This window comes from Heterocephalus glaber, unplaced genomic scaffold, assembly GCF_053883595.1.
Source record: "Heterocephalus glaber isolate CG9 unplaced genomic scaffold, H.glaber_assembly_v1.0 deba00001538, whole genome shotgun sequence".
Lineage (NCBI taxonomy): Eukaryota > Metazoa > Chordata > Mammalia > Rodentia > Bathyergidae > Heterocephalus > Heterocephalus glaber.
In genome coordinates, this window is record NW_028258333.1 from 19,450,964 (window position 1) to 19,463,353 (window position 12,390).

Consider the following 12,390-nt stretch of genomic DNA (forward strand, 5'->3'; position numbering starts at 1 on the left):
ATTGCTAAATTTATTTTATGTTACTTGATATGATATACCAAAATTTTTAATCTTTGTTACTTATTGAAAAAGACAAGGGGCCAGGGATTTAGCTCTGGTTCTGCCGCCTGCCTCTTAAGTGCAGGGTGTCCCGAGTTTGATCCCTGGTACACACACAAAAAAGAGAAGAACTGGGTTAAAAGAAAGGAAACCAACTTGGACTGAAAAGAAAGGATAGAGTACATTAATTTCTTTCTTCTTTTTTTTTTGTGGTACTGGGGATTGAACTCAGCACCTTGTGCTTGTGAGGCAGGTGCAGTGCCACTGAGCTAAATCCCCAGCCCAACGGTTGGTTTTTTTTTTGTGGTACCAAGGATAGAAATCAGGACCTTTTGCTTGCACGGCAGGCGTGGTGCCACAGAGCTAAATCCCTGGCCCTGTTAATTTCTGTTTAGATTTTACTCCTTAGATTTCTCCCAGGAAGAAATTTAATTGATGTCAGTACTCAGGTTTTGCCCTTTAATATACTTAATAAGGCTTTCTAATGGGATTTTCCTGTCTTTAGAGTATGAGCAGTGTTGGGCCAATTTCCAGTATTGGCATTTTATTTAAAGAACTACTGACAAAGACTTTTTATAATTTGATTTTTCTTGTTTTCTTCTGTATATGCCTAAAAACTTCTGAAGAATACTCCTACCTCATTATTAGCTAGTCAAGATGCTGTGATGATCAATCTAATTTATGTAATATGCATGGAAACAAAGACTTGGGAGAAAAAATGAAAGTACATCCTGGCTTGTCTACTGAGGGGAAAAAAGAAAGAATTGAATATGAATTTTGGAAATGTTCCTGACAGACATGTTAACAGAGTATTATAAAAGTCCAAAATTTAAAAATACTGCTGACTAATATTTAGGTATATTTCCTGAAATTCTTTGTGGTTCATTTTTTTATGGAAATTAGAACAATGAAACACTCAAAAGTTTTTTTTAAAAAAGGTGTTTTCCCACATAAACTGTAGTGTAAACATGCACATAATCACAAATATGTAATTCTGTAATTGTGGAATGCTTGTATGTTTTGTTTGGTACATCTTCCATGGAGATGCCAATGAATATAATACTCCACCTGTGAATATTTTAAATGTTGAAATAAAAATAAGAAATGTGCCCTCTGTGTTATCCCAGTTTCACAAATCTGAAAATGAATGGATAATTTATCCATTGAATGGGTTTTGTTAACAAGTAGAATACCTTTCTGTGTGACTACTCTGGAATCTGTAGTAACCTTTGAGTGTTAAATCTTTGAAGATCTCTGGGAGAGGGTGGTGTGGGTCTGTTTTTTCCATCTTCCTGATCTGAATGGAAAAATCCAAATACCAAGGTGTACTCAGCCTCTTTTTCTTTTATTCTCTGAGTGATTTGCAGTCTGATTCTTAACTGTATAATGCACTTCTTTGAGTATTTCAAACTTACATTTTCATTTATAAACTCTTTCGTCCTTGTAAATCAGTATTTTTGCTTAGTTTGGTAAAAAGATCTCATTTAAATTGCTGTTTAGGAACTTGTACAGGTAAAAAAATCCATGGAAAACTGCTTATGACTCCCACTTTATTCCACTTTCAGCTGTAAATTGTTTTTAATGAAATATACAGACTCAGTCTAGTCACAAGAAGAAAAAAAGTAGTTGAAATTTATATAGTATGGATGGATCAAAGAGGTTATGGGGTTTCAAAAGGGATTTGAAAAACACGGAAAGAATTACATGGAATTCTTTGTTATGCAACAGTCTGTCCATGTCTGTCTGAGTAAAAGATGTTGCTGCACAGAACTTTTTTCCTCACTCGCTTCACGTAGGTTCCTTACAGAGGTTAGACTTTCTAGTCCTACTTTTATAGCCATTTTAGTCCTGGTTTAATAATGACCCACTGTTTGAGACTAATACCTCTCTTGTTTCACTCTTAGTCTCCTGATTGTTTAAATGGTTTACACTTTGCTGGATAACTTAATGTAGTTAGATGATGATTTATGCCATTTTTCTCTAGTTTTCCTGACAAAACACCCTAAATTTCAACCACTTGAGTAACTATAACCTCCTTTGGTTATAAAAAGACGAAGTGCTTTTCTTCACCAGAGCACGGAACTCAGCTAAAGTTGTGTGTATAGTAGTAACTCATGTATCATGGAAAGTGATGTGAAATTCTACTTTTACCCTTTTCAAAATAAGACTGATAGGACTTTATTTTCAGAGTATATAAGTTGCTACCAGAATGCTAGGACTCCTGAATATCTGTACATTTAGAGTCCTCATTCAAATTTTGTCAATGTCTATTCATAGCCAAAGCTTCTAACCCAGGATCATGTATCTCACTAAATTCTGTTCCTTTAGTCTCCTTCATTCTGGCAGTTCCTCAGTTTTTTCTGACTACCTTGTCATTTCTAAAGATTTGGTAAAATGAAGGCCGCTAATAATATTAGCAAGTACCAGGAGGGCAGAGGCTGGTTCAGTGAGGAGAACTTATTTGAGTAGCATGGTTGTGAAAGATCACAATGGTATGGTGGCTGCAGATGGATGTGTAATCCAGTGAGTGTGACTGAACGTAGTGCAGATACAAGTGAGGGTGCAGAGTTACCTTCCTACAATATTTACACTTACCTTTGGTGTCAGCTATGGTTTTAGTTACTTCCCACTTTTTTTTCTCCCGGTGACTTCCTCCTGTTATCTTATACATGAATACATTTAATAACCCAGGATAAAAAAAATCCTATTCAGGTTTGAAGAAAACTATTATTAATTGAAAAATAATTTCAGAGGTCCTAGGAATTCTTATTCATATCTTTGATGTCCAAACACAAGTGGCTCAGTTTTTGACCTATGACACTTTTTTCTGAGTGTGGGGAAATGCTTCTTGCTCACTATAGAGCCATTAATTGGTAGGCAGAGAAGGTTCTTAGAAACAATTGAGAACATCTTCAACACATCTGAGCCCTGTATCAGTGGTTTTTGAATTTTTAAGAACAGAAGAAGTTATTTGTTGTAAAGGTATGCAAAGCAGTGTTATAACAGGCCCCTTCCATTAGAAAGGGGTCTCTGGAAGATTGATAGGCATGATTAAATTTAAAAATGTATTGAAGATTAGATTTTCACCCTTTTTAACTCTAGCAGTTTCTGGGGATGGGGAACCAAGAGTGGTTAGGACTCCTTCCTTGTAAGTTTTGAAAAGAATTTGGGTTAGATTCTCAGGTTTAGAAATTCCTCTATTTAGGAAAGACAAAAGCACTAAGGTTATGTAAACTCACTGTAAACTGACCCAGGGAGAGCCAGATCTGCAGTAGATAGGGATTATAATCCCATTTTTTGAGTGCCAGAGTGGAGAGCATAGGTGGTGGCAGATATTTGGCATTTGTTTTTCCATTTAATTTTCATCACTCCATCAGGAAGGTACTCTTACTAGACACATTTTATAGGTGGGGAAATTAGGGTTTCCAGAACATAGTTGACATGTTCAGAGTGACACAGTGGCAGAGGCAGGATTTGACTTCACCTTTGCTAAGTCTAAAACCTGAGTGCATTTTTACCTGTGTTGCTAATAATAATAGACTTAGGACAGTGACAAAATTCTAGGTTCATTGATTTAGCAATGGACTTGATTGAAGTAACCCTTACCCTGATTTTCTGTCTGCCATCATAGACCAGGATTATCATCTGACCCAGTCATTGTTTCTTTTCTTAAAATCCTTTCAGCACATTATGCAGCAGCAGAAAAGGCAGTTGACACACGTGTGTCTTCAGCACTTGACAGCACACTAGGCTCAGGTGAAACCTTTCTGAACCCTTTAGAGAAAATCTGTTGGTTTGTACTTGTTTAGCTCTGTCTCTGGCCAAAACTCCTGAAATACAGGTAGGCTGAATTAGTTTTGAGTATAAGGACTAGGATTTCATTTTGGCTTTGTCTCTGGCAACTTCCAGGCACGTGGATCTTGTGATGGTATAGCAGAATCTTAACCAGTAATGAAAAAGAATATAAAACTTCTGACCTTACTCTCCCCTCTTTCCAAATTTTTAACAGGTATAGTGAAAAGACTGTAGGCTTTGGACCTAGAGGCTGCCTACACATCACTGTGGGATGTCTTCTGGAGTGCCTCGGAAGTGACTTCCCACCCTCTGGCTCTGGTGGGCTGACCAGGATGGACAGGCAGTTTTTGTCTTCCTTTGCTGTCCAGCTATTGGCTAGTCTGGAAAGCACAGAGCCACACTAAGAAATAAGAGAGAGGGAGGAACATGAACTCCAACATTGATTCCTCTGGTTCCCAACTTCCTTTCAAGGTCACCTTGTACTGGCTGTGTCTCTCAACTAAAGATGACCTTTCTCTTTCTAGTTTTGTCCTGATTTCTGGTAGCCAGTTCCTTACCTGTCCCACTGGCCCAATACATTAACTAGCTCTTAATATTGCTGAGGTGTTCTTGTACTCTTATATTTAAATACTCTAGTAATCTCTCTGTAATTGTTAGGATTCTCCAGAAAATCAGCAAGGAGGTAGAGAAATTTGTTAGGGGAATTGACTCACGTAGAGAGAGGTTGAGGAGTTCCACCATTGTGTGCTGCCTGCAGGCTGGGGAGGCAGAGAAGCTAGTAGCATGGCTCAGTATAAGTGAAAGCCTGGGAACCATGGCTATGATAAAACTTCTGGGAACCACGGCAATGATAAAACTTCTAAGTCCAAGACTGAAGGCCTGATCTGGATTGCTGATGTCCAAGGGCAGGAGATGAGTGTGCTAGCTTTAGGAGAGAGAGGAGCAGGGATTCACCTTTCCTGTCTTTTGTTAAGCCAATTGGATGGTGCCTACCACATAGGGTAAGGGACATCTTTCCTCATCCCACTCATTCAAGTACCAGTGACTTCCAGAAGCGTCATCACAGACATACCTTGAAATGCTTTACCAGCTATGTGGGTATCCTTTAACATGTTCATGGTGGGGCCATAATTTGTATGTCTTGTTGCCAGGTGGCTCTGATTTGAATATGTTATGTTCCTGCTGGCTTGACTCATTGGTAGTACATACATGATTGTCATACTGGGTGGCATGGGACAGTCCCATCTGGTGGTATGAACTGCTCGACAGTCATGCATGTACCACTGGTGGTTCAAGCCTGCGGGAATATGTTAATATAGTCAGGTTAGGGCCGGGGATTTAGCTCAGCGGTTTCGCCGCCTGCTGCGCAAGCGCAAGGACCCGAGTTCGATCCCTGGTACCAAAAAAAAAAACCAAAAAAAAATATAGTCAGGTTGACACCTAAAATTACCATTGTACCCTCAAGTTGTGATTTGAATGTGGCATCTTTCAGCGTTGTGACTGCTACAGTAATAGGTATCAGAAATGACGCTAAACTCCCTCCAAATTGTATTCTGGGTTAGGGTTGGCGGTGCATGCCTGTAACCCCAGTGCTCTAGGAGATTGAGACAGGAGGACTGCAAATTTGAGCCTTGCCTGGGCAACTCAGTGATTTAGTGAGAGAAAGTTTAAAAAAAAAAAAACGCTCAGTGTGAAGGCTCTTGAGTTTAGTCCCCAGTCCTGGGGTGGGGGTATTCTGGGAATAGATGGCACATGTATTTGAAGAGGACAGGGCCCATGTTATTTTGAGGGTAGGGGTAATGGGACAGGAGTAGCTTATGGTATATGATGTGGTACCACAAGTAAAACTCACTGTAATTAGCATGGGATGAAGTGCAGTTGGAGGGCAAGACCTTGATAGACCAAATGGCTGTGGTACATCATCAGCAGACATCCATCTCACCTGTGACAGCCCTGGAGAAAGGTATGAAGAGAGAAAAATTATGAACATAGAAATAAGAGCTAGAGAGCCTCCATAGCATCTTTGGATTGGCCTCTGGTTTCATTTCTGAGACAAACCCAAGGTTGTAAGGGCTGCAGAAATTCCCAGTCCCACTAGCTCTTACGTTCAAGTAAGGGCAGTGGTTGGGAAAGGTGATAGTGGCATTTGGACTGAGAATTTAAAATCTCCAAATTGCCTTGGTCTTCATTGCCTACAGTAGCAGCCTCCCCTCCCCAGCACAATTCTGTAATCAGAATCATATGCCCCTCCCCCCTTACTGAGAATCAAACTCAGGATCTTGCGCTTGCGAGACAGACAAAACTGAGCTACATCCCTGGCCAGAATTTAATCCCAACAATTCCCTGTTAAGAGTTATGGTCCAGTTCCAAGAAGAGATCCTATAATGAAGGAATTTAAAGATCCATAGTGTCTGAAAAAAAAAATATATATATTAAAGATCCATAGTGTCTGTACTAGAAGAGCCTTAATATTTGTGGGAGTAGCTTCTAGCCTAAGAGGGTCTCCAATGATGCCTCACTTGAACATCTAGTAACCACTTTAAGAATGTTTGCTTCCATCTCAATGACCTGCTCTGTGTTTTATGTGGAAAATTTCAAATCTATGGGAAAGTTGACAAGTACAAGGAGCACTCATTCTTTTTTGCTGAACTGTTTGAAAATTATGTATAAATTTCTGCCCAAAATGTATACACACTTCAGGCGTATGTATACTTAACACCTACACATACACATGCTGAGCTATTCTTTCTTACAATACTTGTGACATCAAAATTATGGTGTCTTTTCTAATATCCTTTCTCTCTTTGATAATACTGGGTTGCCTTAGAGTTAAATTCTGACATTATGTGAAGTTAGTGTCAGATCCCACAAATTAAGGGCCCAGTCCCACAAAACCGCCTGCACTTCAAATCTCAGGCTGTCACCAGGACTTCTGACCACTCAGCTAAAAAATTCAGGGTCTTCTAACAATCCCCAACTTGGGTTTAGTCATTTGCTGAAATGACTGAGAGATCAGGGAAATGCTTTAATCACTAGAATTTATTATAAAGGATACAACTTGGGAACAGCCAAGTGGAAGAGCATCACCCTGCCAACACCTTGATATATTCACCCACCTAGGTCTCTTGAACCCCATCATGTAGGCCATTTCTATGGATGTTTCATTGTGTAGGTATGATGATTGAATCATTGGCCATTGGTAATCAATGCAATTCCCAGGCCCCCTCATAATCTTAGTGGTTGGGAGTTGAAGCTGATGGTTTCAAGCTTCTAATCCTGAAGCTGTTTAGGGGCACTGCCAAGAGTCACCTCAAACAAAAGGTACTTCTGTCACACAGTCAAGAAATTGGGTTTTGCTGCACATGATGCCACATACCTGTAATCCCAGCACTCAGGAGGTAGAGGCAGAAGGAACATGAGTTTGAGGCTGACTTACATGGTGAAACCCTGTCTCAAAAACAAAAACCAAAAAGGGGGGCTGGCTTTCAGGTATGAAGAGTGATTATTCTTCTATGATACTACACATACATATTTACACATATGTGCACATGTATATATATTTGTGTTTTAGTCCATAATAGACCACATCTATGACAGTGGTCCCGGAAGATTGTATTGGTTAATTACATCCATAGCCAGCTTAGTTTGTGTAAGCCTGATGTTATGTTGCTTGTCAAAATAGTCTACACATTTCTTACGTTCCTGCCACTGATACACAATTGGACATACATGTCTTTTTTTTTTTTTTTTGGTGAATTACCAAAGTAAATTGCAGACAGATTAGTTCATTTTAAGTACTTTAGTATATATTTCCTAGGGATAAAGATGTTTACTTTCTTTTTTCAGGAAAATAACCATTTTTTCAAAACAAAAAATTAGAAAAGTGATATTATTTTACAGTTCATTGATCTCTTTAATAGAAGACAGCTGGATTCTTCCATGTGCTTCTGCAGATAATCCTTTTTTTGGTACTGGGGATCGAACTCTGGATCGAACTCTGCTTTTGAGACAGGTGGCGGAACCACTGAGCTAAATCCCCAGCCCTGCAGATAATCCTTTGCAATATGTTGTTTGGATTGAAGATGTGAAGAAAACTTGGTTTCACAGAGATAGAGTTGGAAAAAACATAAAAAAGATATGGTTGGTTTGTTTGTTCTTTGGTACTGGGGATCGAACTTGGGTCTTTGCGCTTGCGAGGCAGGTGGTGGAACCACTGAGCTAAATCCCTGGCCCAGAGATGTAGTTGGAAAAGAGGAAATTTTAATAGCCTTTTTAGGTAATTGTGGATGCTGTTGATAACAGTTATAAAACTTGACAGGTGATAGTTTCTTTTTAGTTGCAATATGTAATTTTCCCTTGAAAGCTTGCATTTCACCTCTGGCAACAAATGCTGTCACTTGTTTTCTTTGAAGTGGCAAGCTCAGCTTGTTTATTTTTGAGAGAAATCTGCCAAATCCACAAGTATAAATAATGATGTTTCGATTATTCTTGGAAGTAAAAATGGTGCTCCATGAAAAAGCAGCTAATTTGTTTTTCAGTTCAAATAATTGTGGCAGTGCTTCTCTTTGAGATAGCCATTGGACTTCAGTGTGCATTTTCCAAGAGTAAAGGCATTCTCCTGTCTAACTTCAATATTTTCACAGCCTAGAAAAATTAATTCAATATCTTTTTCTAATATCCAATCCATTTTTGTTTCTCCAGGTCCCCAAAATATTTTTTATTTCTTCCCCTGTTGCAGATCTGGTCATTGTTCATACATGCACTTGTTTGGTTCTTAGTCTCTTTTAATCTAGAGCATACCTGCAAGGTGTAGGTATGGTTTGAATGTGTCCCCAAAGGTTTATAAGCTGGAAGCTTGGTCCCCAGTATGACAGTGTTGAGAGGCAGAGGAGCCTCTATGTGGGAGGGCCTAATGGGGTATAATTAAGTCACATAGGGCATCACCCTCGGAAAAGACAAATGTTCTTGAAGGACCCTGGTGAGTTCTTGGGAGAGTGAGTTTTTATAAAGTGACGTCACCCTTTTTGTGTGCCCTCTGCTGCTTGCAACCGTATTCCTCGCCCTTATGCAGCCACAGGTTCTTGAACTAGAGGCTGAAAAGATGAAACTACCTGATCTTGAGCTTTCAGCTTCCAAAACTGTGCTAAATAAACTTTAAAAAAATACACAGCCTCAGGTGGTTTGTCACAGCAACAGAAAACCCTAAGACAAATTTCCCTACTATTTTTGTTTTCCATGACATTGACTTAAGAGTCCAGGTTGTTGGATGTGGTGGCACAAACCTGTAATCCCAGTACTTGAGGCAAGAGGATGGAAAGTTCAAGGCCAGCCTAGGCAATTTAAGAAATTGTCAAAATAAAAAGGCTGGAGGTGTGTGGCTTAATGGAAGAAGACTTGCCTAGCATGTGCAAATCTCTAAAAATAAGTCCAGTTTAATTTCTTTATAATGGTCTCACATTCTGGATTTGTCTTTCCTCATGGCTCAATTCAGGTTAAATATCTTTTGCAAGAACACTACACAGGTGAGGTGATGGACTTCTTATTGCATCAATATACCTAAGGTATGTCAGGTCAGGTTACTTCACTGTTGGTCATGTGAGGTTGATCTCTCGGTAAGTTCAAATGTTGATTGCCACTCTCTCCATTTTAAGCCTCTTTCCTCCCACCCTTTTGTATTTAATTCTTTGACGAGCGGTGAGTGTTGGAGACCTTGAGTGGAAGGAAGCAGTGGTTCCATTGCATCAGCAGTGGAGATTTTCCTTTGGTTATCTAGGCTCACTGGAACAGTGGGCAAAGAAGGAGGTTATTATGAAGTGTGATTTAAAAAAATACGGTGTGTACTTAAATTTTAAAAATTACCACCAATCCCCTTTCAAATACTCAATCTGAACACACTTTTCCCATCAATCTTGATGCTTTTTTTTTTGAGACACAGTCTCATGTAGTCCAGGCTGGCCTTGAACTCCAGTGAACCTCCTGCCTCAGCCTCTCCAGTGCTGGAATTACGGGTGTGTACCACCACACCCAGCTTCTTGACAATTTCTGAAGCAGTTGTGGAAGTCCTTTTTCATGAATGTCTTTAGTTGTGCTTTCATGGCTGCCTCGATGTCCTGAATTGATTCAAAATGTTTACCTTTTGTGGTTATTTTGACGTTTTGGAAAGAGCCAGAAATTGCATGGGGCCAGATCTGGTGAACAGGGTGCATGAGGGGACATAGTAATTTTTTTTTTTGGTACTAGGGATTGAATACAGGACCTTGCACTTGTGAGGCAGGCATGGTGCCACTGAGCATATAGTAATGTTTTACAGACTTTCCTTTGTGATGGATGGCACTCAGCAGCAGCATTCACCATATTTTTAAACACACCTTATAAAGACACTGGTGAAGAACACTGGTCCAGCTAAGGTCCTGGGAGAAGTTAAAGGGAACCTAGGATGGGTAGTGGGAAAAGGCAATTATAAGGACCAACATAGACCTCACAGAAATCAGGATTGTCAAAACAGTGTTTTGTATCTTGTCTCCCTGTGTTTTTCCTGACATAAATTATGTGGATAACACCAATATTGCCTAAATGTTTAGGTTTTGGGTGTGAATATAGAAAATTGATCCCAATTTGTAGTGAAATGGCGGAACTTTTTTCCACATTGGAACATGGAAGCTCAATCTGTCGTGAAGGGTGAGAGAATGCTGAAGGTAAACAGGTTTGGATATATGCTGTGTACTAAGGGTGATCAAAATACATGGTAGATATTTAAATAAAAATTCATTATACTAAAAGACATTACCTTTTAAATTCCCCTCAAAATATTCAAAACACTCCCCCTCACTGCAAACAGATCCCATCATTCCTGAGAATGTCTTTTACTGTAATAAGTTGGATCTGTCCCCCAGATTTGTTCTTACCTTGTGCTCTCTCCTGGGAGGCCAGCATGTATGTTATACCATTGGGCCATGCGCTCTAGTTTTGGTTGGGTTGGGTTTATGGTGAAAGGAGAGCTTGGTGGGTTGAGGCACCTTGAAGTTGGCTGTGTTTCTTATCACCAATATGACTTCCTCTGTGTCACTTTCTTTTGCTTCCAGCAACTGCTCTTTGTCTTCACCTTTTGGCTGAGGGATAACATCCTGTTAGTATTAGCTCAGGATTACCCTATGGTTCTCTTAAATTTTCACCCACACCTGTGTAAGTATCTTAATCACACCCCTTGAATTGGCTTAATTTGAGTGTGCCTTTTCAAATTGGGAAACTAGTAATGGACAAACAAGATTAGCAGGTTTTGGAACAGGATTAAAGACTGTCAAAAGAAAATAATTGAGGCTCTGTGTTTAGGCTTACAAAAGAACTTTGCAGGGTTATTTTAGTGTTTAGTCCTCCTTGTCCTAAGAGACCTCTTAAGAACAGTCATGGCAGTAACCAGAAATAACTGGCTAAAGTCATCAACTAGAAACTAATCTAAGAAAGAAGAGTTCTTCAAAGATTGACCCACCGATTTATAGGCAAACTCTTCTCCATTCCAGGGCTACAATAATTTCTTTATATTGTCTCAGTACCAAAGGCTCTGAGGAGGAAGGTGAGATTATTGGCAATAGCTGGGCCTGCTGCCTGTTTGTATGCATTGAGGTTTACCAGTGGCTGTCATTCTGCTGCCCCTTTCTTGGACACAGTGGGCATTCCTATCACATTCAGTCCAGAAACTTGGTTGCTTGCTGCCCTGAGCAAAACAAGGAGAGTAAAGTAGGGAGATGTGGAAGTTTCTGAGTACTTGGGTGTTGGCAAGTTTGAAGAATGGATACAGTAGACATAGCCAAGTTGGAAATCAGACTCCCAGTTACAAATGGCAGACCTGGAAGCCTTGATAATTTGTCACATGTAATGATTTCAATTTGGCCATAGGAATATTTCATTTTTACTGTCTGCCCCACTGATGCAAAAGTCTTGGGGAAGAAGCTGTTGAAAGCTAAAGGCCTTCACGATTTTTTAAAAGGAGCTTTTAGTTATCACTCTTCAGTGAGGCTGAAGGAATGAATTTCTCTGGTGAACTTCCACATATGGAGAAGCTATGGCAGGTTTCCTCAGGATTGAATTCTTACACTTAATGAATGGAAAGCTCTGGCATTTTTCATTTGTACTTTTTAATAGCATCCAGCATATCTTTAAATATAGGTGTGTCCTTTGGCTAGGGAGCAGCAGGAAGTATCGTGGGCTGTCTGTCAGTACTGTGTGGAGGAGTGTTTTTCTGTTGGCTCTGGCTTCTGTATTCATGAGTGCTTCAGGAAAAACATTTGGCTCCTTAAGGTTTGTCCTGTGGACAGATTTCAGGTAGTTATGTTTCAGAATTTTGTTCTGCCATGCTGCTACCATCCCAACTGGGAGACACGAGCAATGAAAAGTCTTTATAGACTTCCTGTATAATTTGGCCTGGATATAATTGGCTCTTGTCACTATTATTGATCAAAAGGATCTCATGTAGTTTTCCTGATAAATAATAGTTATAACAGCTTTGATATGTAGATATACTTTGTTTAAAAATTCCTCTTAACGATTGGCAAAATATAT